The sequence below is a fragment of the Gordionus sp. m RMFG-2023 genome, chromosome 3 (assembly GCF_954871325.1).
Source record: "Gordionus sp. m RMFG-2023 chromosome 3, tfGorSpeb1-WG-v2, whole genome shotgun sequence".
NCBI lineage: Eukaryota > Metazoa > Nematomorpha > Gordioida > Chordodea > Parachordodidae > Gordionus > Gordionus sp. m RMFG-2023.
Window position 1 is genome coordinate 49,042,169 of NC_088777.1, and position 26,771 is coordinate 49,068,939.

The 26,771-nt window shown below is 28.6% G+C and overlaps 1 long non-coding RNA gene across 1 annotated transcript; it reads right to left on the reverse strand.

Moving 5' to 3' along the window:
- Positions 1–17,737: 17,737 nt before the first annotated feature.
- On the reverse strand, positions 17,738–21,591 carry LOC135927683 (uncharacterized). The gene is made up of 3 exons (XR_010572151.1): positions 21,471–21,591; positions 20,016–20,141; positions 17,738–17,855 (listed from the first exon to the last, which is right to left on the reverse strand). It is a non-coding gene; the product is annotated as an uncharacterized LOC135927683 (long non-coding RNA).
- Between the last annotated feature and the right edge of the window lie 5,180 nt (positions 21,592–26,771).

Below are 26,771 nucleotides of genomic sequence, written 5' to 3' on the forward strand. Positions count from 1 at the left end.
GGAATTTTTTAATTCTATTTAGCTGAAATTTAAATAAAACAAACTTAACTGGAAGCCATTTTCTGAAATGGGTCCGAACCCTCCCCGGTTCGAAAATACCCCTGGTTTGATTATGGTCCATAAAATCTCTACCCGTTTTATCCCGTGTTCTCAACGTCTAACCAAACAATTCAAGATTCTCGAACTCCAATTCGGGTTAGAACTTCGGGCTCTATATTTAAGTAAATGAGTTTTCCCCAGTTTCTATCCAAACTTTTCTTCCTTCCTTTATTTTCGTAAATTTTTTTTTAAAATTAAATTACCAACTAATAGAAAGAGATTATCTTGTAAATATAAAACGAATGACCTTTCCTTCATAATTTATATTTTTATTATGCTAAATTTACTATTTGTAAATCGTTATCAATTCTTATTACACTCATTAAATTCTTCACTATTGTCTTAATTTGTTTAATGATACGAGTCCGGAATTTTAATTTTTTTCTCTCCCTTCCCCCCTTTTTATTTATAGCGATTTTGGCATATCATCATTATCTTTTTATTTTATTTTAAATATTATTTTAATAAAAGCAAGATAAAAGGGATAAGACCAAAGATACGAGATAGAAGTTATGATTGGTCATATTTATTTGGAGAGAATTTTGTTTAGAATATTTTTGACAAAAAGGATTCATAAAATTCTTTTAATTTCTTTTATTTTCTTCTTTTTCTTTCTTTTTCTTTTCATTTCTTTTATTTCGTTTTCTCTGCGTTTTCTTTTCCGGAAGTGCAGCTCCTAGGATATGAAATATATAGCAGAGACCTGCAGGCTCGGCCCTAAGCCCAATTTTAAAAAAAATAACCGGAACCAAATACTTTAAATCCCCATTATTATCTATAACAAAAATTATATATTTTTTAAAATATCCGAGCCGGGCCTAAAAATACAAACCCGGGCCGGGCCGATTTTCAAAAAAAATCCGGCCCTGGCCGTACAAATAGTACTTCTGCAGGTATCTGATATATATATATATAATATACATTTTTAATATTAATAATCATATAAGGGAAACCGCGTATTATGAGACCTAAGATTCCTGGGATTTTCTTCTAGTGTATTAAAATTGAATGCTTAATATTTTATCTTTTTCAAGATTATATAATGATATTGTGCGCGTGCGACTATATATTTTTTTTTCTTAAATAATTTTTTTTTGTATAACAAGATTCTTTAACCGGAGTCAAAAAGTAAAAAAAATTTCAAACGCCGTAATTTTTCACAAAATATCAGAGTTGTTAAAAGATACTTTTTAAATGGATCTAGATAACTGATACATCGTCTAAAATAATATCTAGATACAGATATTTTAATCAAAAATTTATCTAGATACAGGTACAGATACCACATTTTTGTATCTAGATCCTTTAACAGCTCTGCAAAATATTAAATAATTAAAAGTTTTAACTATATCAGAGATCTGCTAAAATAGGCCAGGCCCCGAACCAAATCGGTTCCGGCCTTATATATTTTCTGAGAATCGGACTGTGGTCAGGTCTGGCTTTAATTTCGAAAACAAAAATGATATATTGATTAAATTTTTGTTTTATTTGATAAGGATGGGGTAAAAATATTATTGGATGTATAGTATTTGTTAAATTAACCTATTTTAAGCTTAAAGCGAGACTCAACTCGGAGGTTTAAGTCAATTTTTTTTTAGTCTAAAAGTTTGGCTAAATCGTATTAGAGTTGGTCAAGGTTTAATGATTTCAACAACACTAAATTATATGAGTCGAGTGACCCCTTAATTCCCTAGTGAAGGTACTGTCCTGTTGACCCTTATTCCCGCCTTTTTTTCTTTAAACGATCATAATAAAATCATGATAAAACTTTATTTCAATACACGTTTACGAGTTATAAAAAACAATGCATATAAATTTAATTATACATTCATAAGTCATATCTTATACTAACATATAACATATACTTAATATATACATATACAAATTGAAATAAAGCATTAATTATTTATTTTTAATATTTATTTAGGGTCAAAATGGAGTCGGACCAACGCATCTACCGAAGCTCCCGAAATCTTCGAATATACATCTATATCCTTCTTCGCAGGTTCCATGTTGCGAACTTCCGCAAGGCTCGCCCATTCTCTAATTATGTCAATAATGAATAAATCATTATTAATTTAATAAAATAAATATGGTTAGAGTTGTATGATATAAATAAAATTAATTTAAATTTCACAAAAAAAAAGAAAATAAATGGCAATTTTTATTTTATCGATCGCAGTAGTAGCTATTGAACAATCTGCTGGATTTTATTATATTATTTCCCTCTTGTTCTGGTGGGGATCGAAGATCTTTCAAAAATAAACCTTTTCGACACTGTTAGCGTTATTAACAATAATAGCAAGTAGAGTTGTTAAACGACTAGCCCAATATAGTCAAAAAAAAATTACGCAAACCTAGAGATTTTGCTTCTATATGGGAGAAACGTTTGAACATCTTATAAACAAAATTTCGAGGCTTGAAGAATATTATTTTGGCTAAACAATACAACCCAGTTGTCAAAAAAAATTTATATGGTAGTTGTTTAGATGGACTTCTTTGGAGAAGATTCTAATAAATTCTCATTATATACGTTAACCGCGAAATTTTTAGATGATGGTTTGGGTCCAGTTAGCACTGCGCCCGGATCTATCTGAAGTTAATAAAGAACTCAGATCACTCAGACTCGGAGACATTATATCGGAAGTGATCGCTAGCCAAATCTTGATTTCGATCTCGTCAACATTTTAAATTATATTGTTAAATCAAGAAAAAAACATCACCCCCTCCCCCACCCCATTCTAGCACTTAATTCCGTATTTCTAGATAAATCGTATTTGGATTGTACTCGGATATTTTGAAAAAAATAATAGTCAATTCTCATTGGTCGGACGGAAAATTTCTATAAAAAAAAATTCTTATTGGACATGAAAAAAAAATGTCCCTTTCACCATTCTTCAGCGCCATGTCATCTACAATGAGCTAACCAATGCTATTGGAATTCCCTTAACTGTGTGATAACTTTTCCTCGGATCTGTTCTGGCTACAATAGTCCCATGGATAGTAAAAGAAGCTAGTTTATATTCCCCATCATGTAAAGGTCAAATCTTCAGGCACAACCAATGCACTTCTTATCCATCGAGCCTGTAAATTGGCCCAATTACCTGCCTTTCCTGAACCACCTGGACTTTTTAGTTCAGATATAAAGCGGCCTTGTGGAATCACTCTGATCACACAAAGATCACAATTTCTAGTTTGAGACTATTCATGCATAGATCCAATAACCAAACTCCAACCAATCACTTAAACTTCAAACATTCAGAAATTTCAGAAGATTACGTTTTCATACCAATTATATTTATCCTAACTTCCTTTGGTAAACATTTTTCCTTTTTCAAAGATTTTGGACGTACACTTAAAAAGCTTTCGGAAGCTGGCCATGTCTATTCTCAAGTCAAACTCACTCCATAATCTTCAATGACAGTCTACTTTCCAAGTTGCTTTCCAGGACACACTTTTCCTTCCCCATTTTCTTTTCCGTCTTACGATATATTTCTTTATTTTCTTTTAAATTAGCTTAATTCTGACGAGTTACTATTACATTTTAACTAGGAATAACATTTTACCATAAATATATATATATATAATATATTTAAAAAGTTAACAAAACTCCGATGCTGGGAATTATGCAAACATAAATTCTGAAACCTCTATATCGCGCCCTAATTAATATTTAATTTTTAAATAAATAAGTAGAAAATAATTTTAATTTTTAATAATTAAATTTATATAATCTTTTCAAATTGTATGAGCTTTAGTTATTAACTCGCTGGCATACGCCCGAAGTGGGTTATTCCTTCCAGGGTCCCGATAGATTGATAGATTTGCCTCATCAGGCTACCTCCATCTTTGGAAGAAATTTTTTTAAAAAAATTTTAACATATTAAAATATACACCTATCTCTATTTTAAAAACTGTTTACCTCCTTTTCCCCTGACTTCACTTTATTTATGGGTTTTTTTTGATTTAATTATTCGAAATCATGAAAATAAATTTCAATTCTTGAGGAACATTCTAATCATTGATTTGCCAGTGTGAATAGTGATGAAAAAATAGCTCCATTAAAGCCGTCGGCTAACTTAATATCTTAATATTTTAACCAGAAAAATATGGTCTAAACCTCAAGATTTCCCTAATAGATTTAAACCTGAGACTTGGACATCTATTTTCTAAATCTTGAGGCTTACAATATATTATTTTGACTAAAATCTTAATCGAGCCATTTTTAAAGATAGATCCCAGCATTAGCTCTCGGCTATTTTACTTCTTTCATTTTCCCTTTATTCGCCCCAAGCTTGCTTATTTAATAGGGTTATTTCGTAAATTTCTAAATCTTTATTGTTTATAGAAAGAAAGAAAGAAAGAAAGAAAGAAAGAAAGAAAGAAAGAAAGAAAGAAAGAAAGAAAGAAAGAAAGAAAGAAAGAAAGAAAGAAAGAAAGAAAGAAAGAAAGAAAGAAAGAAAGAAAGAAAGAAAGAAATATTAAAAATTTAATTTTCATATCACGCTAAAATGCGATGCAAACGAGATGTACAATCTTTGAAACAGAGTGAGTGGGCATAGCGAAGCGAAAGTTGGGTTTATATTTTAATTAATTTATACAACTAAAAAAAATATATATATAAAATTTTTCACAAATAGAAATGTAGGATTCTGCATTAAAATTAGTCAATAATATCGTTAATTATAATTTATTTTTGTTCATCCTTTGCCTCTTTATAACATATTTTTTACATGATTGTTAAAAATTTCAATTTTTTTTTTATAAGATTGCTAATTAATATGTAGTGTTGTTTGCTAAACGGCTTATTTTGAGGCGATCTTTCTTTCTTTCTTTCTTTCTTTCTTTCTTTCATTCATTCTTTCTTTCTTTCTTTCTTTCTTTCTTTCTTTCTTTCTTTCTTTCTTTCTTTCTTTCTTTCTTTCTTTCTTTCATTCTTTCTTTCTTTCTTTCTTTCTTTCTTTCTTTCTTTCTTTCTTTCTTTCTTTCTTTCTTTCTTTCTTTCTTTCTTTCTTTCTTTCTTTCTTTCTTTCTTTCTTTCTTTCTTTCTTTCTTTCTTTCTTTCTTTCTTTCTTTCTTTCTTTCTTTCTTTCTTTCTTTCTTTCTTTCTTTCTTTCTTTCTTTCTTTCTTTCTTTCTTTCTTTCTTTCTTTCTTTCTTTCTTTCTTTCTTCCTTCCTTTCTTTCTTTCTTTCTTTCTTTCTTTCTTTCTTTCTTTCTTTCTTTCTTTCTTTCTTTCTTTCTTTCTTTCTTTCTTTCTTTCTTTCTTTCTTTCTTTCTTTCTTTCTTTCTTTCTTTCTTTCTTTCTTTCTTTCTTTCTTTCTTTCTTTCTTTCTTTCTTTCTTTCTTTCTTTCTTTCTTTCTTTCTTTCTTTCTTTCTTTCTTTCTTTCTTTCTTTCTTTCTTTCTTTCTTTCTTTCTTTCTTTCTTTCTTTCTTTCTACTCAATATTACATTAAGAAAAATATTATGCAAGCCTTAAGAATTTGCTCATAAGTGGCATAACGATTTGAACATCTATTAACGAAATCTCGAGGCTTAGAAAATATTTATTTGGCTAAAATATTGAGTTAGTCATTTTTAAAAATCGGCTCAAATCGAGCTGCTTATTAACACTATTAATATGAGTAAGAAAAAATATAACATCTTACGAATATGGGTTTGATTTACCCTATCTTATTACTTGAATCATTATCTTTTTCACGCTATTATTGAATCTGCCATAAAAAACAAAAAATTCTATCCTTTTTGCTTAGAGAAAACCCTAGGGGGGTGAGCGACATTTTTTTAAAAAAGAGGAAGGTATAATTAAACCATATTCACTCGATAATATTTTCCTCGTTCATAGTTATTAAAATGCGTCAAGGGATTCGTGATAAAGCAGCTTGGAATATGAGTTAGATATAAGAAATTTATAATATTTTAGTCTTTTGATTGCTTATTTTTTTTGCTGATGAATCTTTAAAATAAACAAATTAAAGTGAATTAATTGGATTATACAACATTAGAATTTAGAAATGGTTGAAACTAGTAACAATTGTAAACATGTAACTTGAGATAAATGTTTAAAATATATAACTCAAACTTAAATATTAAAAAGTGGGATACCTTCCAATCCGCTAATAATAAAAATTAAAATGGAATTGAAAATCTAAAAAGTCATCATAACTGACTATCTTTCAATAGCAAACTCCAACAAAAATATATTTTTTTTAAAATAATTACTACTAAGTTGATGATAATTTTTATAAATAAGCACTTTTTTATGGAATAAAAATATCTTTTAAAAAACCAGGGCGTAAGCTTTAAAAATAAGATCCATATCCCTCCAATATTTTATATAGAGGGAAAAGCAAACCTAACTAGTGTTGTTAAAAAGTGACGATTTTTCAAAACGGTCCGATTAAGATTTTAGCCAAAATAATATTATGTAAGCGCATCGAGAAAACAGATGTCCAAGAATTTCTGCCAGCTATGAGCAAAAATATTTAGGCTTACATAATGCTATTTTGGTCATAATCTTACTCCTTCTCCTATAAAATCTCCGGTTACATCTAATGAACATAGTTAATACAAGAAACGCAACCTTTGGATACTCTTTTATACACGTTCCCAATGACACTAACGGTTCCTTGTAGCTTTCGTATTCGCATATCAATCCAGGAGAACATTTTCCTCTAACATGATTTTGTCCCCCACATTCCTGGTCTTTTAACTGAATTTTTAAATAAGTATGAATAAATAATAAAATTTACTATTCCAAGCCAAAATATAACTTTCTTACTTTTCCGCAAACTTTGCAACATTCGCACGCGTCGAAAACAAGACCCCCTTGGCAATTAGTGGGAGGAGCGATATCGCATTTAATTTGCCGTTTTTGACATCGACACATTGAAGAGGCTGCTGAACTAAAAAAAACGGGAAGTTAATTGTGATTGATTATGGAATGATGCATAAAGTTGATAGACATAAATCATTCACTAAAAGTAAAGTTAAGACTAGACAAAGGGTTGGCATTTTTTTCTACTTAGAACCAAATCAATCCATAATATTTTATACTCTATAATTTGATTTGATTTTTGAGTTTAATGTAAATATGTATGAAAGAAAAAACTTATTGAAAGGTAAGAATTTCATATAATATATATTACTTGATTTTCCAAATTATAGAGAATATGAGTACATAGTAAAAATCCTTACTAGAAGTAAAAATCATATTTTATTGATGCTTTTTTCCGATTTACACGAAAAACAAATGTATGATGTTTTAAAATGACTTCAGAGAATAATAAGTGTTTTATATAATAAACAAGCTGCTTCATTTTTTTAACGTAATATATATTTAACATTAATTTAATATAAAAAATTATTATAATATTATTTGTTTTTTAGAATGGGTAAGAAATTTTAAATATAAAATACAATCAACCATAACTTTATTTTTACTCTATATGTTATAATTACCCCATTTAAAATACCCCTTTAATAATAATATTAATAATAGTAATAACGATCACTCAATTGGAGGCTACCTAAATGTAACAACAGCCTATGCGTACATGGTAAATTTATATAATATACACATTCCACATTTTTCCCTCTATTGTGTCCCATTAACACACTAATATTGATTTATCTAAGCATATACAAATGTGATCTAATCATAATATATTTGAATTACACAATTTACGATATAATTTTAAACATAATATATTGAAATTTCTTTGTGTTAAAGTACATCATTTTAAAGTATATAAACTGTTGTATTCTTTCTTCTCTAGAAGTATTCTACGCATATTTTCGTGGTATACTTTTTTTTCTTACTTGAATATAAACTCACGAACTCCAACATCCTATTCCTGTCTAACAACAATTCCCCATCTATCAACTATCCGCAATTGAGAATAAACTAGATCTAATATGTTTTCTTGTCTTAAGTATGTTCATATTTTGAATACTTTGTTTTGCTAATAACTCATTCCCAAAATTACTTCAAAGATTTCCCCCTTTCTAATTAAATATAAAGGGATTTCTTTTAAACCAATATACCTTCATTTAAAACAACCTATTACAGGGGTATCCATATTCATTTTAACGGTATTTATTTTTTTTTAACTTGAGATATATAGTTCCTCCATAGGTAATTTTATTCATTCTGCATTCCATTATAAGATTCACTGCTTTTCTCTAAGCTGTCATAAATCTTCCACTCCTTTCAAACTTTCTTTACATCCTTTTGACACTTATGTAAAAATTTGATCCGTACGAAAACGCTAACCCTAACCCTTCAACTCTACCACTAACCCTTATTTTTTTAGGATGGGGGGGGCGGGTTGGAGAGGTTTATATCCTCCATAAAGATATGTGCTATCCCATACAAAAATCCTTTTATATATTTTTTTCATATAAACTTACAATTTCATAGTTGATAATAATTGTAGTATATTATTTTTATACATTAATCTTATCTTATTTCCCTCGGCATGTTGGTTTAGGATCTGCTCAATAATGAGCCTACATGAATCACAGAGGCCCATCTTCTGTATAATTTTGTCTATTTGTTTTTTATTCACACCGATGTCGACAAACCTCAACCCAGATACAATAAATAAGGGTGTAACTAAATCTACCATATAAATAAAATTATTCTCCGCCCCGTGTTATTCTTACTCATAGGAATACGTGTTGATTAATACAATGTATTATGTTTTAGAATCAAAAGTAATATATAAAAGATTAAGAATTTTTTTCTCAAATCATGACTTAAATGATTTAACATTTATGATATTGAACAAGAATGCATTAAAAATTCTTCGAAATTAAAATGTTTTATAAAACAAATCATTATATGGGTCTAAGGACCTAATAGGCAAGACGATTATTAGAGAAGGGTATGCTGCGCTGAAATTGGGTAAATATTATTTGCGATGATTTTATTAAAATAAAATTTAAAAAATATAAAATCAAATCTCTTATTTTTTTTCCACTTTTACTATGCGTTTTTCTTTTCCACTCCTCTTAATTAGCAAACTTAAATTAAATTTATCATAATATAATTATGATAAATTTATCAGATACCCTCAATGGGCTTTGCTACACGACCTTCTTGTGAATCATATCTTCCAAGAATCCCCTAAAATTTTTCATCTTCACTTTCCACATACCACCCTCCTACTTCCAATGTTTCCTCCTTCTTTTCCAGGGTAGGCTTACCCCTGCCTAATCTATTATAAAGCGCTTTTCATGGTTTTTTTAAACTTCTATAAATATTTTACAAATTATTGTTTTTTAAAAATGAATATAAACAATTTTATTCAATTTCGGCAGAGCTAGCATTTCCCCAATAATCATCTTATTTTCATCCACTTAATCTTTAGCCCAATCACAACATGATTTTTTTAAATATATTTTTTACTCATCTTTTCCTTTATCCTTAAGGGTGGGGCTTCTTTTCTGCAATTGACTTCAGAGAGAGGTGGTGTAGAAATCCGACGGGATATGTTTCACAAGAAGGTGGTAGTAAAGTCTACGAAGGTAGTGGGAAAAAAAAGTATATAATAAAAGTGAAATAAAAATAAGAGCTATGATTATATCTTTTCTTTAAATATCAAGTTATATTTTAAAAAAAATCCTAAATAATATTTTCCCAATTTAGGCGCAGCACACCCATCTCCAATAATCGGCTTATCTTGAATCGCTTGGTCCTATGACCTATGACAATATAGTAATTTTTTGGAGAACATTTTAATTTCGTAGATTTTTTTTACAATATTTTTAAATTACAATGCATTGTTGTTTCTCGATATCATCAGCGTCTACATGACAGGATTTTTACAGGATGCAAACCCCCTCCAAAAACCTTTGCCTACCCCCCTAAAAAATTCATACCACCTTCGGCGGCGGTGTCTCTTATTATTTTTGCCTATTTAATTTATTGATAGTCTTTTCAAATAATTTATAAAGGATAACTTAAATTAATCTATCTCTACTACCAACTATTGATATTTTGTGAATATAAAGAATTTATTTTTGTGTTAATAAATTCAATTAAAACCTCCATTATTTACAATGAATTAATTATTATGGCATTATGAGCTTGCTGAAATATCTAAACCTTTTAAATTACATTTAAAAGGTTAGTTTATTTGGAAAACCATATGTATGATTCTTTGCAATATATAGATTTGGTCGATGAATTCTATTATAATAATTCTATAATAAAAATATTTACAGCAATAAATTTTATCCTATTTCATCTCAAAATTTAATAAAATAAACCCAAAAATTTTTTTTATCCTACCCCCATTAAAGCCGCCTACCCCATCTAAAAATAGAATGCAAACTGTTCCTACCTCTCCCGCTCATGTAGACGATGGATATCATAAATGTTAAATTATTTAAGTCTTGATTTGTGAAGAAATTTCTTTTTTATACATATGTTTCCTAAACATAATACATCGCAAATTAGCGATGCCGAGGAGATAAGATAAGATTAATATATATAAATAATATTCTATAAATTATTATCAACTATGAAATTGTAAGTTGTATGGAAAAATAATATAATACATTCTATGAGACAAAATATAGATATTATTTAGCTTGAAATCAAAATGTCCTAATAGGCAGAAATAAGAATTTTTTAACGGAAACGGGGCAAATTCGGAAACTGAACCTGTAATTCTATGATAAGGTTTATATGGCTGGAACGAGTAGGAGTCGGTTCCAAAACCTGTCTTAATGAATGTGGAAGTTAATATTGAATATCATGAAAACCGCGTTAAATATACGAACATGAAGCTAGAACCCTTTAAATTTTTTTTGTAACTGAAACCATTTTTTTATAATTATTCATAACAAGAACGGGTTTCAAAATCTGCTAATATCTTTAAGTTATAATATAAATTATTGCTTTTTGATGTTTAAAACATAGGGTAACTTGCAAAATAAGAATAAATAAATTAACATCATACCCGTAAAGGAAATTATGGATGTATAGATAATCTGGCTGATGCTAATATTAATCGTCTGATTACTACTTATTAATTCATCTATGAGTAGTCGTTTTATCAACCACAAAACAAACATGATAGTCGTAGCCAGGATTTTCTTAAGGGGGGGGGGAATTAAAAAATTTATGGGGGCGAAGCCGAGACCCCATTTTGGGCGGTTCTTCAGCCGGGTTTTCTTAGTCTATATATAGTCATAAATTATTTTTACAAGATAGGAAATTAATTTTAATAAAAAATAATAAGCCTGAAACAAATATGTAATATATTTTTATTAGCTTATATAAAATATAACAATACTTATATACATTAATACAATCATGGTAATAATTTATTCCAAACAAGAAGAAATTTCTTTATAAAAAGTAAGTATACATTTAGTTGATATTCCTCTATTAAATAGAATTGGTTACAAAATAATAGGTAAAATTCCACTTTTACAGATATATTTGACAGTTATAGAATATATTACAGTTAATATTTAAATAAACTTTACTAATCAATGTTTATGATAATAAATTTAATCAACAATTTGCATTCAATTATTTAACGCCATCTATTTATTTTAAATAAAAATAATATATTAAAAATAATATTCATATTATTATCCCACATTGATACCTTATTAGATATTGACGCTACTGAAATATAGCATTATTTTTTTATTTACATTCTTAAAAAGATATTTTCTGATGTCCTAATCAATATTTTATAGTCTTCTGTAAAATATATAATTCACTATTGGTATTATTTCATTGTCATATGATAATTGATAAAATTAGATATACTGTAAATCAGGGGCGTCGCTAGCCATTGCAATCCTAGGGGGCTCAACTAAAAAAATATTTATTGTGGGCTTCACCCTATGCCCCAAGCCCTCTTTTGCACGGCCTTAGGCCGGGTTTTATATTAATATATTGTACTTTATAAAATTTGTTAACTCTGAACAATTATTCTGATTTTCATATTTTGTCATTCATTATATTATAAATACAAAATAAACTGGCATATAAATATTTAAAACAATACAAGACATTTCTAAAAATAATATTTTTTAATACAAAATCTATTTATTACATTATAAAATATTTTCGATCGCTGATATAAAAAAAATTTGCGTCTAAGGAATTACAATATAAAAAAGGTAAATTATTTATACGTATGCATCAATTGATAATGGTTTTTAAAAACCACATAATATAGAATAATTCTTAGCAACCTACATTGATCAAAGGTCATAAAACTAATATAACTCTCTATTACCATTTTAGACAATGTTTTATAAAATGGACTACTAAGGAAAAATCTATAAACCTTAACAAATCAACAATTCTTGAAGAAGAGAATATAAACGAACAAACCAAATCATAAATCTATATGGTGGTTAGAGCTTCCTTCGATGATATGATGGAAGCTAGATAAGTAATCGAGAAAATTATTGTGAGATATTGAATTTCCATAAGATTATCTTCCATTTTTAATGATATATAAACGACTACACATTGACCATTATTGTTTATCTAAATTATGCTATCATAGGCTCTCAGCAGCTACAGTAATAATCTTAAATTACATAGCAACACAAATAATAGATGCTGGTTAGATACTCATGATGCAAACTAATATCAGAACGTATTATGTTGGATAAATTGATAAAATTAAAACACTAAAAATCTTTGGAAGAATTAATTGCAAATATATTGATGCCTGGAGTTATTTACACGGCGAGGATGCCATATTAGAAATGAAATATTTTCAGGACCAGAATGATAAGATGAAACAATTAAGATTTTATATATTGTTGCACCACCTGTGGTTGGTATATTATATCTTAAAATATTAGTAGTTTGTAACAATATTAAAATATACTTGTTTAAAAATTTAACTCAAAACTGTTCTTCGCAAAAAGAAATAATATCTTTCCTAAAAACACATAAAAAAAGAGAAGAAAAGATATCAAATTTATAACATCTATTGTAGGATGAATAATAAAATGTTTAATTTTTAAAATCATTTATAACTAAATTGATGGCGTTATATACTTAAATGCAAATTATTACTATATTTGTTATCAAAACATTTATTAGTAAAATTCATTATAATATTAACTGTAATACATTATATAACTGACAAATAAGACTATAAAAGTGGCATTTTATCTAATATTTTGTAAACAACTGTATATAATAGAGGATTATAAACTATATGTCTAATTACTTACTTTTTATAAAGAAATCTCTTATACTCATTTGGACCTTGAAAATATTTTTAGGAATAAGTATTATAATAAAATTTAAAAATAAATATACAGTTGATTAGTCATTTTGAACTCGGCTAATTGTAATATTAAATTTTTTAGTTTCAATTAATAAATGATTATATTATGGTTATATAATAATTTAAATAATAATAGCCAATTAAGCTTCAACTGTTAATGCTAAATTAATATTTAGTGAGTGATATTGATATTCTATTTTTAACACAAAATTTGATTGCAAACTGATATAGTGAAAATATAATTTATATGTATTAATTTAATCTAATATGTAAAATAGTATTCATTTAATAAATATTTAGACAGTCTTATTAATTTTTAAATAATAAAATTAAATCTATATATTACTTAATAGAATTATAAAAGAAATCATACAGGGGGCAATTAAAAAAATTTATTTTTTGTTCAAGTGGTTACCATTAAAAAAAATTTTTTTTGCTACAGGGGGCTATTCAAATTTTTCAAAGGGCTCGAACCCCTGTGCGCCCCCCCTAGCGACGCCACTGCTGAATCTACGATATATAATATTCCACTGTTTGTATTGTGCTTTGTGCATTAATTTTTTTATTTAATTTATAATTTAATTTTATCAATAGTTTTATAATTATATTTTACTTTTATTAAGATAAATAAATTAAAGTTACTCACTTTAAAAAATTATATTTGATATATTAAATTATTTAGTAATTTTATGAATTTATTATTAGTAATTATAATACATTTCACTTTTTTCTTAAGACTTATCTTTCATTTCTTAAAAAACATTTTTGGTTTTATTTTTTTATATATAAATGCTTTTTTCCAAAAAATTATGAATTATGATGAATAGTTTTAGTTTAAAAAAATATTAAAATTTACAATCTTTCTTTCAAATTATTGTTTAAGAAATATGCATACATTTTTGGGAGACTATGAGTGGAGGGAGGACTAAGGAAGATATTTTAACGTTTAAAATAGATATTTAGGTTTGTAATAATAAAATTACATAAATATATTAAAATGAGTTACCCAAAATAGGATCAAAATAATATTTAAAAAAAATCAATAGATAAAATAGAAGAATATTTCTTATATTGTGATATAATAGACATTAGAAAGCTAATTTATAATTTACCAGACAATTTATATATGGTTATGCAAGCTATGGAACCAAAAGATAAAAATTCGACATATAAAGTATTAACTAAGATAAAAGAAATACCTAGATCAATTCGAACTCCTTCTAATATCCGGTTAAAACTTATTCTCTTCCATATATTACTATGGTGAGAAAAATATCTTAAAATATAAAATGAAATAAAATTAAATGTTATGTAAAAGGTAGATAATTTTCCTATATAAAAAATGAAATTGGCTTCTACTACATCTTCTGATGGTATACATTTTTTAAAAATAGAATGGATAATGATGATTTCTTTATACAATTTTTTTTCTTATTTATATATAATGAATAAGAAAGTAAAGATTTTAAAAAAAAGATATAGTTACAATGTACATCTTGAAAATTTTATACCCAATATTTCAATTTGTGAATCTTTATAGTGGGAATTATTATATGGTCCCTTTTCCTCATTTTTGGCATCGCGTTTGATGAATAACGCCATGATATCTTCTTTTATCTCTCCTAAAGATAACCTTTTAAATTCAACCATGACAGCTTGGGTATCTTTAGCTCCACCTGAAGCTGTTTTACCCACAATCTTAACACACCAATCTATTTTCGAACCTTTAATTAAAAAATTTTTTAAAATAATCTCATCAAACCCCTCTTTGGAGTATATTCAACTATTACAGAATTCTGACTGTACTAGTGGTTATGAATGGTTGGAAGCTACCAAGTGGTAACCTAGGTAACCTCTTATCAGATGAACAATTAAGAGTTGCCATAGGCCATCGACTTGGATGTAACATAGTTCAATTACATACATGCATCAAATGTAAAATATTAGTTGACTTCAAAGGGAGACATGGTCTAAATTGTATATATAGTCAAGGCAGGCATGCAAGGCATGCAGCAATTAATTTAGCTATTAGCCGTTCTATTACCAGGGCCCGAATACCAAACATCCTGGAACCTACAAATTTATTATTAGATGATGACTTAAGACCAGATGGCTTACCTTCCGTGCCTTGGTCTATAAAGAAATCCTTAATTTGGGACTTCACATGCATATCTTATTTTCCAAAAATTTGTTGATATAGCCGAGAAAATAAAACAATGAAATATTCCAAATTCACAAATTATATTTTTTACCGATCGTTATCTCTTCCCTTGGACATATGCTAAGCGGAACTTTAAAATTCTTAAAAAAATAGGCGACAAGATAAGAGCCCTTACATCAGAACCTAAAGAATACTATTTTCTAAAACAAAATCTACAAATAACTATTTTATAATATAACTATTCATGTTTTTTGGGAACTTGTAGTCCCACTTCCGTTTTTATAAAAAAAGAAAAATTTAGGAGATTTATCCCTTTCACTAATTTAAGGGAGATGTTACATAAATATGAATTTTTAGATGAAATTTTTTTTACATATAACGAATCAGAATTCATGGATGCCTTTTTTGTTAAAATATAAATTAACTTTATCATTTTTATAACTTCTTTAAAAAAATTTCCCAAGGTATTAAAAATTTCATTGTACGATTTTTTCCTAATATATTCTAACTGATTATAATTGACATAATTTTAAATTATTTAAAAATCCGCCCATTTAGATATTACAATTTTTTCTCACTTTTTATATGGAGAGCATTACAATTCAAATTTTTATAAATATATATCCAAAAGAGGGCGTTAAATGTATGATAATGAAAATATTATTTTCTTAAGGAAACCGTAGTTTTTATTAGTTAACGCTTTTTTTGTGTGTGTGTTTTGGTGTAGGTACATTTGGAAAACCTAAAAAAGTTTATTAGACTAATTTATGAGTTGGTTTTAGCATCGAAAAATAGCATCAAACTTTGTAAGACACATAATATAATAAGCGTTATTAATCGAAATTTCTTGATTTTTGTTTCCAATTACGTGTTAAAACATAATCCTAAAAAAATATTTAAAAAAAATGTTGTTATTTGGTCGATTGCCGAACTCCGACCGCCTACTAAATATTCGATTGACCAAATTTGGTTGTAAAAACAATGTTCTTTTTTTGATTTATAATCCCTATTATTAAATATTATTGTTAAGTATTATCCCCCCCCCCCCCCCCAAAAAAATTTTTTTTTATTTAAAATATAGTGATTTGACCGATAACCGACTCGTAACATAGCCCAATGAGTAAATTATATAATAAAATTTTGATTAATTTTTTTTTATCAATGCAGTATGTCATACCTGAAAAAGGTTTATTTTGAAAAAAAAAATGATTTCATATTTTTTGAGCATGTTAGTATAATTTAAACTGATTTTAAGCAGAATTTTATTCCATCCGCAGATAATTTTACCCTTAAACTTGGAGTTGGGGGGGGGGGGGGTTCTTACTTATTATACTAAACATTTTACAACAAAATAACAATTTAATAAAAAAATCTATCGACGTATTGTTATAATATTATTTTCATGTAATGACCAATCTCGGATAAGTGGCTAGAACCAGTTTTAAGAACAGGCTTCGTATAAAATTTATGGATAACGTACAATAAATGTTTTGAGTGGAAACACAAAAAGAAATAAATCATAATTATAGTACTATTAAACACAACAATATTCATAAAACAGTATTATTCAAAATATTTTACCAGGCATTTGAATTTTTTTGGCTTCGGATGAGAGGACCCCTTCCCCCCCCCCCCATTCCCCGCTGCGTATATACCTCTAGGTTTAAGGTTATGAAACATTATAAAAGTAATATTTTGCAAAATAACTTAAAATATTATAATATTGTCAAAAAATCTAAAATTAATTCTTTTTTCAAAATTTTGTTTTGGATATAATGGATTATAACATCAAAGAATATAAAATCTATTTTGCCAAAGAATGGATCTAGAACATTAATATATCAACCCTGCTCCATAAAATACAAAAAATTATCATTTGTATTTTATTGTAAAATTTAAAAAAAAAAATTTTCATCCCAATTTAAGGAACATTATAAATTTTCTAAACTGTATAACTTTAATGGTAATTTAAACAAGATTACGTTAAGTTATCTCGAAAAAGATTTTCAATTGTAAACCATTATGATTTTTAACCCAGAAATTACTTATGATTTGTTATAACAAAATAAAATGATTAAAAAAAAACTTTTAATATAATATAATTATTTCTAATATCATAAATAAAACTTTAAAATATAATTATATTAAATTATCCATTAAAAATGTTTCTTTTGTTTAAATGGAATTTAGTCATTATAATTTACAAGGTCCTCTTTTACCGCATATAGAGTAAAATTTATTATCAATCAAGATGCATTCGTATTCCTTTTTACACAAGACTTTAGCTTCAGTTTTACAAGGTTCACCCAAATTCTTTTATAAAAACAAAAAAATCAGATAAAATAAGAATATAAATTACTATATTATTATTAGGTAACAACATTTTTTAAAATATTTATATAATTTTAAATGTCAGGATTTGGAATTGGAACCAGGATGCTAGAACCCTCGGAACCCTGAAAAAATATGTGGTATAAATAGAACTTGAAACCAGCTATTAATATATAATAGGAAATGGAAACCTGAAGTCATTTTAAATTCTCAGGAACTGATTCTATCAAAAGTGCGAGTAACTAATATTACGTTTAAATATTTCTTTGACTGCTTTAACAGAGTTTTAGCAACAGAATCTCGAACACTCGGAATTGGGGCCATATTTAGGAATCTAAAATAAGAACCCACTTTTTCAAACATTTAAAAACCTGAAACGGAACCATTTTTTTTGATCAGACACCAAACTCTTCTCTACTCTGATTGGTTGCACCGAAAGGATATTTCGAAGTCTAATATCAAATTCACTTCATCAAAAAAAATTGGGTAAATAAATAGTTTGCGAGTTTGCAAGAGAAATTTGATAAAAATCTTCTTTTTTTTCTTGAAGATAGAAATTCGAAAATTGCTAGAATTTTTTTTTACGGGATAATTTAGCGGGAATATTACAGGCAATGACATGACGATGCATTTATTAAAAGCGTACATCAATGAAAACAGCTGAGGCGCCATTTTGGTTACCAATATCGTTATTAAAAATTTTATAAGAGAGACCAATTTATTCCTATGTCTGACGCTAACTTTATTAAAGAATTGCCTGATCTTTGAGATAATAAGGAAGCAAGTTATCAATTAGTCGTTTTTAACATGAGAATAATTTACTATATGAGTTACCAAAATGGCGGGTCTTGCTATACATTTAACTACCATTTCAAACGCATTATTATGAATACATCGTCAGTATCATATGTCATTGATTACAAGAGGGAAACTACCATGTGTTGACTTAAAAATTGGGGGAGTCCTTCACTGAGTGAGGGAGATCTGACAACCCTGGTTATAAGGATTAATTTTTAAAAATAAGAGTCCGTACGGTGCAGATTAATTGGAACGTATTATGGTGCCTAATATGGGAACGCTCATAAATGTCCCTAATTTTGACAATTTCGTTTATATTACCTTATTGTATTTAATTGTTTAATGGTTAAAAACAATAATTAGATGTCAGATTGCCAGTTTTTTGATAGTAATGAATTTATTTTCTAATTTTATTTTAACTACTTTAACCCTAGGGGTAAAATGGCTCTTTTCATATAATTAATCATACCCGCTAAGCTATTTATAGGTAGAAAACTGCATTTCTATTTAATTTGTAGGGTGGGAAATTGGATATACATTGATTTTAATCGGTTTCCCTTTTTTGTCTTAATTTTTTTAAAATAAAAACTCTAAATATCCATCCATTAACCCCACGGTATCCCTGTAATATAACGAATGATTTTATTAAAAATCAATTAAACTCTTGATCATTACAGTCCCTTCCGTCTTCCCTTCTAAGGGGGGTGCCCTATGAAGTAAGCATTCCCTACCTAAAAATGTTATATAAAAAATTTCAAAAGGAATCTAAATCAGGGTAGGAACTAATGTTGTCAAACGGCTCGTTTTGAGCCGATTTTTAAAAACGGCTAACTCAATATTTTTGCCAGAAAAATATTGCCTAAGCCTCGAGATTTTGTTAATTGATGTCTAGACCCTTGTGTCATCTATGAGCAGAATCTTCAGGCTTGCGTAATATTATTCTGGATAAAATATTGAGTTAGCCGTTTTTCAAAATCGGCTCAAATCGAGCCATTTAACAACACTAGTAGGAACCATAATTTTCAAAATATTTTTTTAAATAAGTTTAGTTATGGCAGGACTGATTTATATAAATTATATAATCATATTTTTAAAAAAAATGGAGGGAGGATATATACCATAAATAATCATGACGCTATTGTTGCGTACACATTAACCCCCTCCCCTCCAAATAATCCTTCCTCGTAATGATAGAAGGCACTAAATTATTGTTATAAAGATTGATATTTTTCCCCAGTAAAGCTAAGTTCTCCCAATAACCGGTTAGAACCTGACATTTTCACAAATAATATATAAGTATAACCATTAAGGCATATATGATCAATAGATCGAGAAGAAAATAACCTTAAGAGAGGATCTTATACAGGTTCCATTTGAATCCTGTTTCTTGTAGTTGTCTAATGCACACATCAATCCCTTCCCACATTTTCCACCGAGCATATAAAGTCCTCCACATATCTCACCACTTACCTGAATTTAAATGATACAATAATGTAATATATATATAAATTATTATAATTGAATTGCCATTTTAAACCTAATTAGAGTTTGAAAATTTGATTTATACATTTATATGACATGAATTAAACCTTTCCTTTAGATATGCATTCTTTTTATGATCCCCTTCACATTTTTTAAATCCACATTTTCTACTTTCAATTATAAATAATATACACTGTATGATTTGTTATTGTTTGAAGTAGTGATAAAAGAAAAATTTGAATATGTATTTGTATGTTGGAAATTGAAAAAAAAATACCTTAATATTCAAATGTAGAGTTATGATTATTTTTATGGTTAAAGATACAAATTGTTATTTTGATATTCAAATATTAAACGATATAAAAGGATTGCAAATTGTTATAACAGTTTTATTTTTGTAAAAAAGTTGTAATTTGATTAATTTAATAAATACATTTATTGGTTTTATAGTTTAGACTAATTGGATACTTAATTACATTAGAAACAATTGTAAAACATTTCCATATATTTGTAACACCTTTCTTATATAAATTGTTTGACTCGCTATAATGATTGTAAAAAAATAACATATTAGCATTTTAAATAAAATAAAGTATAGCAAGTTAAACAATTTTTTTAATAAACTTGTTAAAAATATATGGAAATGTTCAACAACAAATTATATTGATACTGTAATAGTTGCTAATAATTTTATCTATTATCAAAATAAACACTATTTTAAATATTTATACTATTATTACAATTATTCTAATTAATATTAAAATATAATTTAATCATTATTATTATTATTATTATTTACTATTATATTACTTATTACTTTAAATTAATCTATTTTAACGTTAAATTTGTTTAGTATTGTTTTTTTTTATTTAAAATTAATTATACAAACCTATATATGTACTATATATATATGTTAGCATCAATGTGTTTTTTCCGGCAATGTGTTATTTTTACAACTTTAAATCTATTAATTGTAAACGATTTTACTGTAAACCTTTGATTCATTTTAGTATTTATATAAAAAATATATGGAAAATTTAATATAAATTATATTGAGTTTAAAATTTCGCGGGAAATTTATCCGAAATTCATAGGGTAGGTATTCCTAACATGACGGCACATTTCCGGTAATATCAGATTTTTAAATTTTTAAACGCTCAAAAAATGATAATATTGTATTTTCAATTGTATTAAATTTTTTTGGGGGGAATGTCGTGTTTAAATATTAATTAAAAGTTTATACGATAAAAGTTGTAAGGCAAACTTGTTTTATACCAAAGTGCGCACTTTTATATATAAATTTTATAATTTTCCTACTTTTGCGCAAACTTTGCAACAACCGCAAGCATCTGTGACGAGACCTCCTTCGCAATCTGTGGGAGGGTCGACATTGCATTTAATCGATCTTGATTGACATGGACAGGATAATGCATTAACTCTATAAAAATTTTATAGTATAATCATATTTTATAATTTCGCAACATTTATTATACACACTTTTCTAAATTATATATGTTAGCGTCATGCTTATTTTTTAAGTTTAAATCACTTTTTTAGCGTTTTTTTTTAAATTTAAGAAATCGGATTTTACGGGAAATGTATTCTAAGCATGTTTAGAATACCTTCCTATCTTATGAATTGCAGATAATTTTACCGTTAACCTTTGAATTTATATAAAAATTCTATTGGAAAATCTAATATAATTTATATTATATTCGAAAGTTATTGGCGAAATTGTCGGATATTTTTAGGGCAGCTTATTCCAAACATGATAGATTAGATTTTCTGGAAAATTATTTAAAGTTAAAAAAAAGTATAATATTGATTGAAAGAAAACACATTGAATCTAACATATATAAAAGCTTATTAAAATTAAAATCGGTTGTAAAATAAATAAAAAAAAGGCCATTCTTATGAAGACCAAAATTTTAGCCCCCATAATTATCTTAAAAATGAACTCATAACCATTATTTGGCGATGTGCCTTAAAACAAAAATAGAAAGGTAAGAATTCATACTTGACTTTCAAAAGAGTACAGAATAGGAAGAAATAGTATAGATTCTTATTAAAAAACATTTTTTAAAGAACAAATAATTTAATTTAAGGCTTTTCGCTTTAAAAAAATATATGATGAAATGAATCGTATATGTTATACGTCACTATATTTTTCGCATCTCAATGGAAAGATTGTTATAATCATTCTTTTTTTTCCATATAAGATCAATATATTAGTGAATATTAGAGATCTGCAAAGTTAGACCCGGCCCTTATTACTTTATCTTATGAATATTAGTTTCATCAACCACAAAACGAACATCGTGTTATATGTTTAATTAAGAACTACAAACGTTGGACCTGCGTTAAAGTTAGTCAAACTCATTTTTTGAAGCTTAAGCCATCATGTATTTCTTAATTATTATATTTATTTCTTCAATTAGTTTGGCTAGACACTAAAGGAAAAAAAACCACCCATGGCGACATCATCAACTTCCTAAAATCCGACAAACCTTCCATTATCTCTAGAATTCCTAAAGGCTCCAGAGTACAAGTAGCCAAAGCCTTCTTCTAATACTTTCAATCATTATTAAATAACTTCTCCTCCCTTGATCATTGGCTCAAACTCTTCACATTTTCCTTCACGACTATCCAACCTCCCAATCCAGAGATTCAGAAATCTCTAACCCAACAAATTAAAGACGCAACCTTACACCCCCTCACTCTCAAAACCACAACATCTTCTCATGTACCCAAAAAACTTTCCGGCCTACAATTAAAGGCAAAGTTAATTTCCAACAAAATTAACAACCTAAACATCAAATCCGCTCTTCGCTTAGTAGCTTCTGATGATTCATTTGCCACTAGTAACGAAGAAAGTTTCAATAAACTCAAACTAAAGCACCCCTCCGGAGTTGATTTCATACCCCCACCTCCTCCCAATATTTTCCCTTTTGATTTCACCCCCGCCGAGGTGGGTAAATCTATTCTATCCTTCCATAACGACTATTCTCCCGGTTACGATGGGCTTCGTCCCATCTTCCTCCAGGATCTCACATCCCCCCTTATAGTCAGCCAGGTCCCAAATTTACTAAATTTAACAACATTTTGTAACAAAATAGCACACGGCCTCGTCCCCGAGTCCATCAGACCACTCTTATTCGGTCCTAAACTAATCGCACTCGAAAAACCTAATAAGGATATCCGCACAAATGCAATCGGAACCATATTTCGCCGCCTTGTCGCTAAGCTAATATCTTCCAAAATTAAGGACAACGCAGCCTTAATTCTAGCACATCATAAACTTGGAATCGGCATCCAAGGAGGCTGCGAATTAGCCATACACGCTACTCGTATCCATCTTCAAACAAACCCAAGTAACGAAATCCTCGTTAAAATTGACTTCTCTAACGCCTTCAACTCCATTCGCCGCTCTCACTTTCTCCCACAAATGTACCACTCATTCCCCACCTTTTCTCAATTCTTCCATTCTCAAGCCATCTCATCTCCAATCAACAACTATTTACTTTCATCATCTGAAGGGATCCAGCAAGGCGATCCTTTGGGATCGATACTTTTCTGCATTGGAATCAACGAAATGGTCAAAAACATTTCTTCCAACTGCAATCTCCCACCGCATACTTGGTACATTGATGACGGAATACTCTGCGGTCCCCCTAACGAGGTTGCTAAGGCACTCACCATTATCAAAACACATTCCCAAGCTATCGGTCTCTCACTCAACGAACAAAAAACTGAGATCTGCCCATTTCATTGCTCTATCCCATTTAACCACTCTCATCCCTCAGTCATCTCGGCTCTCCAGTCGGTGGCCTGGATTCCATCAATCACTTCTTCACTAACGCATCATCCAGCTTACTTCATTTCAAAAACATCTCTTAAGTTTCTCACTCCACATCAAGTTTTTTCTCCTCAAAAACTTTTATTACTTTCCTAAAATTCTCTACGCACTTCGATCCACCTCAATTTTCAAATTCCCCGACTCATTAAAATCTTTTGAAATATCCGTCAAACCTCTCGCTGAAGAGATCCTTAATCTCCGCTTCAACCATAATTTATGTTTACAAGCATCACTTCCATGCAAGCTGGGGGGCATCGGCTTACGCTCACCTAACTCTTTCCATCAGTGGTTTCATCGCCTCTCGTCTTTCATCCGACTCACACATTAGCCAGCTTTCCAAATTCCCTGACCCCTTATTAGCTGAAGCCCAGACCATTTGGGACAACGCACGACCCTCCTCATGTTTACAGAGAGACTGGGATATTCCACTCAACAAGGCTCGGTCGCTTACCTAAAATCGAGCCTTCACCACGACGATCTCACATTTTTTCACCAATTGAACCAAGGATCTGGTTACGAGTTTTTGGAAACCATACCCTACAACAACCTCGATTTGTTGCTCACTGCTGACGAGCTAAGATTTGCTATTGGACTACGGCTCAATTGCGAAATTGTTCTTCCGTACCAATGCAAACATTGCGAAACCAGCGTCGACAGCAAGGGTAGGCACTGCCTCCATTGTCGCTTTTGTCGTGGCCTCTTCTCACGGCACACAAAATGCAATGACATCATTTTAAGCGCCCTCAAATCAGGAGGCATTCCATATAGACTAGAACCAACCGGAATTTTTAGAACCGACGGAAAACGTCCTGATGGAATGTCCTTGACCCCTGGTCAAGGGGTCAGCTCCTGGTTTGGGACTACACCTGCATTGACCCAAATGCACCATCTAACCATAACGTCGATGCCCTCGCCGTCGCTGAATCCCGCAAAACGATAAAGTACAGTTCCTTAGACCCTTCTTTCTTATTCATACCCATCGCCTGCACCATTCTTACCACCTTCGGTAGCAAAGCTCAAAGTTTTTTCAAAGATTTAAGCAAACGGATCCGCGAAAAAACCGACCAGCCTAAGGAATCCCTCTTCTTACGTCAAAGACTTGCTACCGCAATCATTTGTTCTAACTATCTAAGCTTCATCTCTTCCATTGAATAACCTTCCATTTTCCAAGCTTCCTTTTTTTTATCCCCTATCCTTTCCCATAAATTCTATTTCTACCCTTTATTTATTTTACCTTTTTAAAAAATTAATTATTTGCTAATACATTTTGACATCAAATCATATCAGTAAATATTCAAATAAAGTAACTGACCGGAAAAAAAAATTAATGTTTACTATTCTCATACATATTCTTAAATTTTTTCTTTAATTCTTTCCTTCTTATATTTTTACTACATTCTCAAACCCTTCTTGTTCTCAATTATCAATGCTTTTTGACCCCTTAATTATCCTCCACTCTCTATTAAACAAATATCTACTTTATAAATGAAACAATCCAAATTTCATCAAATAAATTTTTATACTTATTCCTTAAATCAATATCATATCATTCCTCAGTAGAACTATTCTCTTCTTCTTCTACCACACCTTCATTTTTTAATCTTTTTCTCACAATTTCACCGGAAAATTTTTCGATACGGGTAATTTTTCCCTCTCCAAATTTGAGTCTTTATAAATCTCATCACATTTTATATAATTATTCACCCTCCTCGATTTCCCTGAAATTATTACATTGTCTATTTCCAAATTAAAATTTACATCATCAATTCCCAAAATACTTTTTACTTTCAGATCAACCAAAATTATCAATTTCCAATTCAATGTTTTTTTCAATTTCTGGATTTTCCAAAATATTACCAACTTCCAAATCAACTGAAATATTATCGATTTCCCAATCAATATTTTTTTTAATTTCTATATCAAGTTCAGGTTTAAACTTATATCCATTTTATTATCCAAAATATCAAGTTTTTCGTGACCCATTTTGTCACTTATAATTTTTTCATTTTTGAATTTCCTCAGAATTATTTAATATATTTTTAATTTCATCATTTTTTAGTATTTTACTTTCCACAAATTCATTTTCTTTATTATCACGAATTCTTTGATCATTATTTATCATACTCTCATTATTAATATTCTCTAAAATTTCTTTCATTAATTTATTATCCGAGTTTTTAACATCCCCCCTCTTTTACAGATTTTTTTAATACTTCAATATTTTATTCAACAAAATATTTTCTAAACCAAATTTTGATATCCAATTCCATCCCAAAACTATCAATTTTTTCTTTATACCCAAAAATCCAAATATATTAATTCGTTATTCATTAATATCGGTAAATTTACTTTTCCCAATGCCATAATTTCTGAACCATTCTATTGTTTTACCCTCATTTTATCTTTAATTATTGTTTCATTCGGCCATAACTTGTAAAATTATTATACCCAATCACAGATATTGTTGCCCCTGTATCCAATAACATCAAAATCTCTTTTTTCCCTACATTTACTTTTACTCTTGCACATTGATTAAAATTTTTATTATCTTCCAACTTGAAAATACTAATATGTATATACTTTAGTGTTTCATTTTCCAACATATTTTTATAAATCCCATAAGTGTTATTTACATCTGCTTCATTTTTTCTTTCTATTTCATTATGATCATTTATCTTATTTTTATATATATTTTCTTTCAATAGATCCAACTCATTTTTTGATGTAACTCCTTCAAATGTTTTTATTTCACTATCATATGG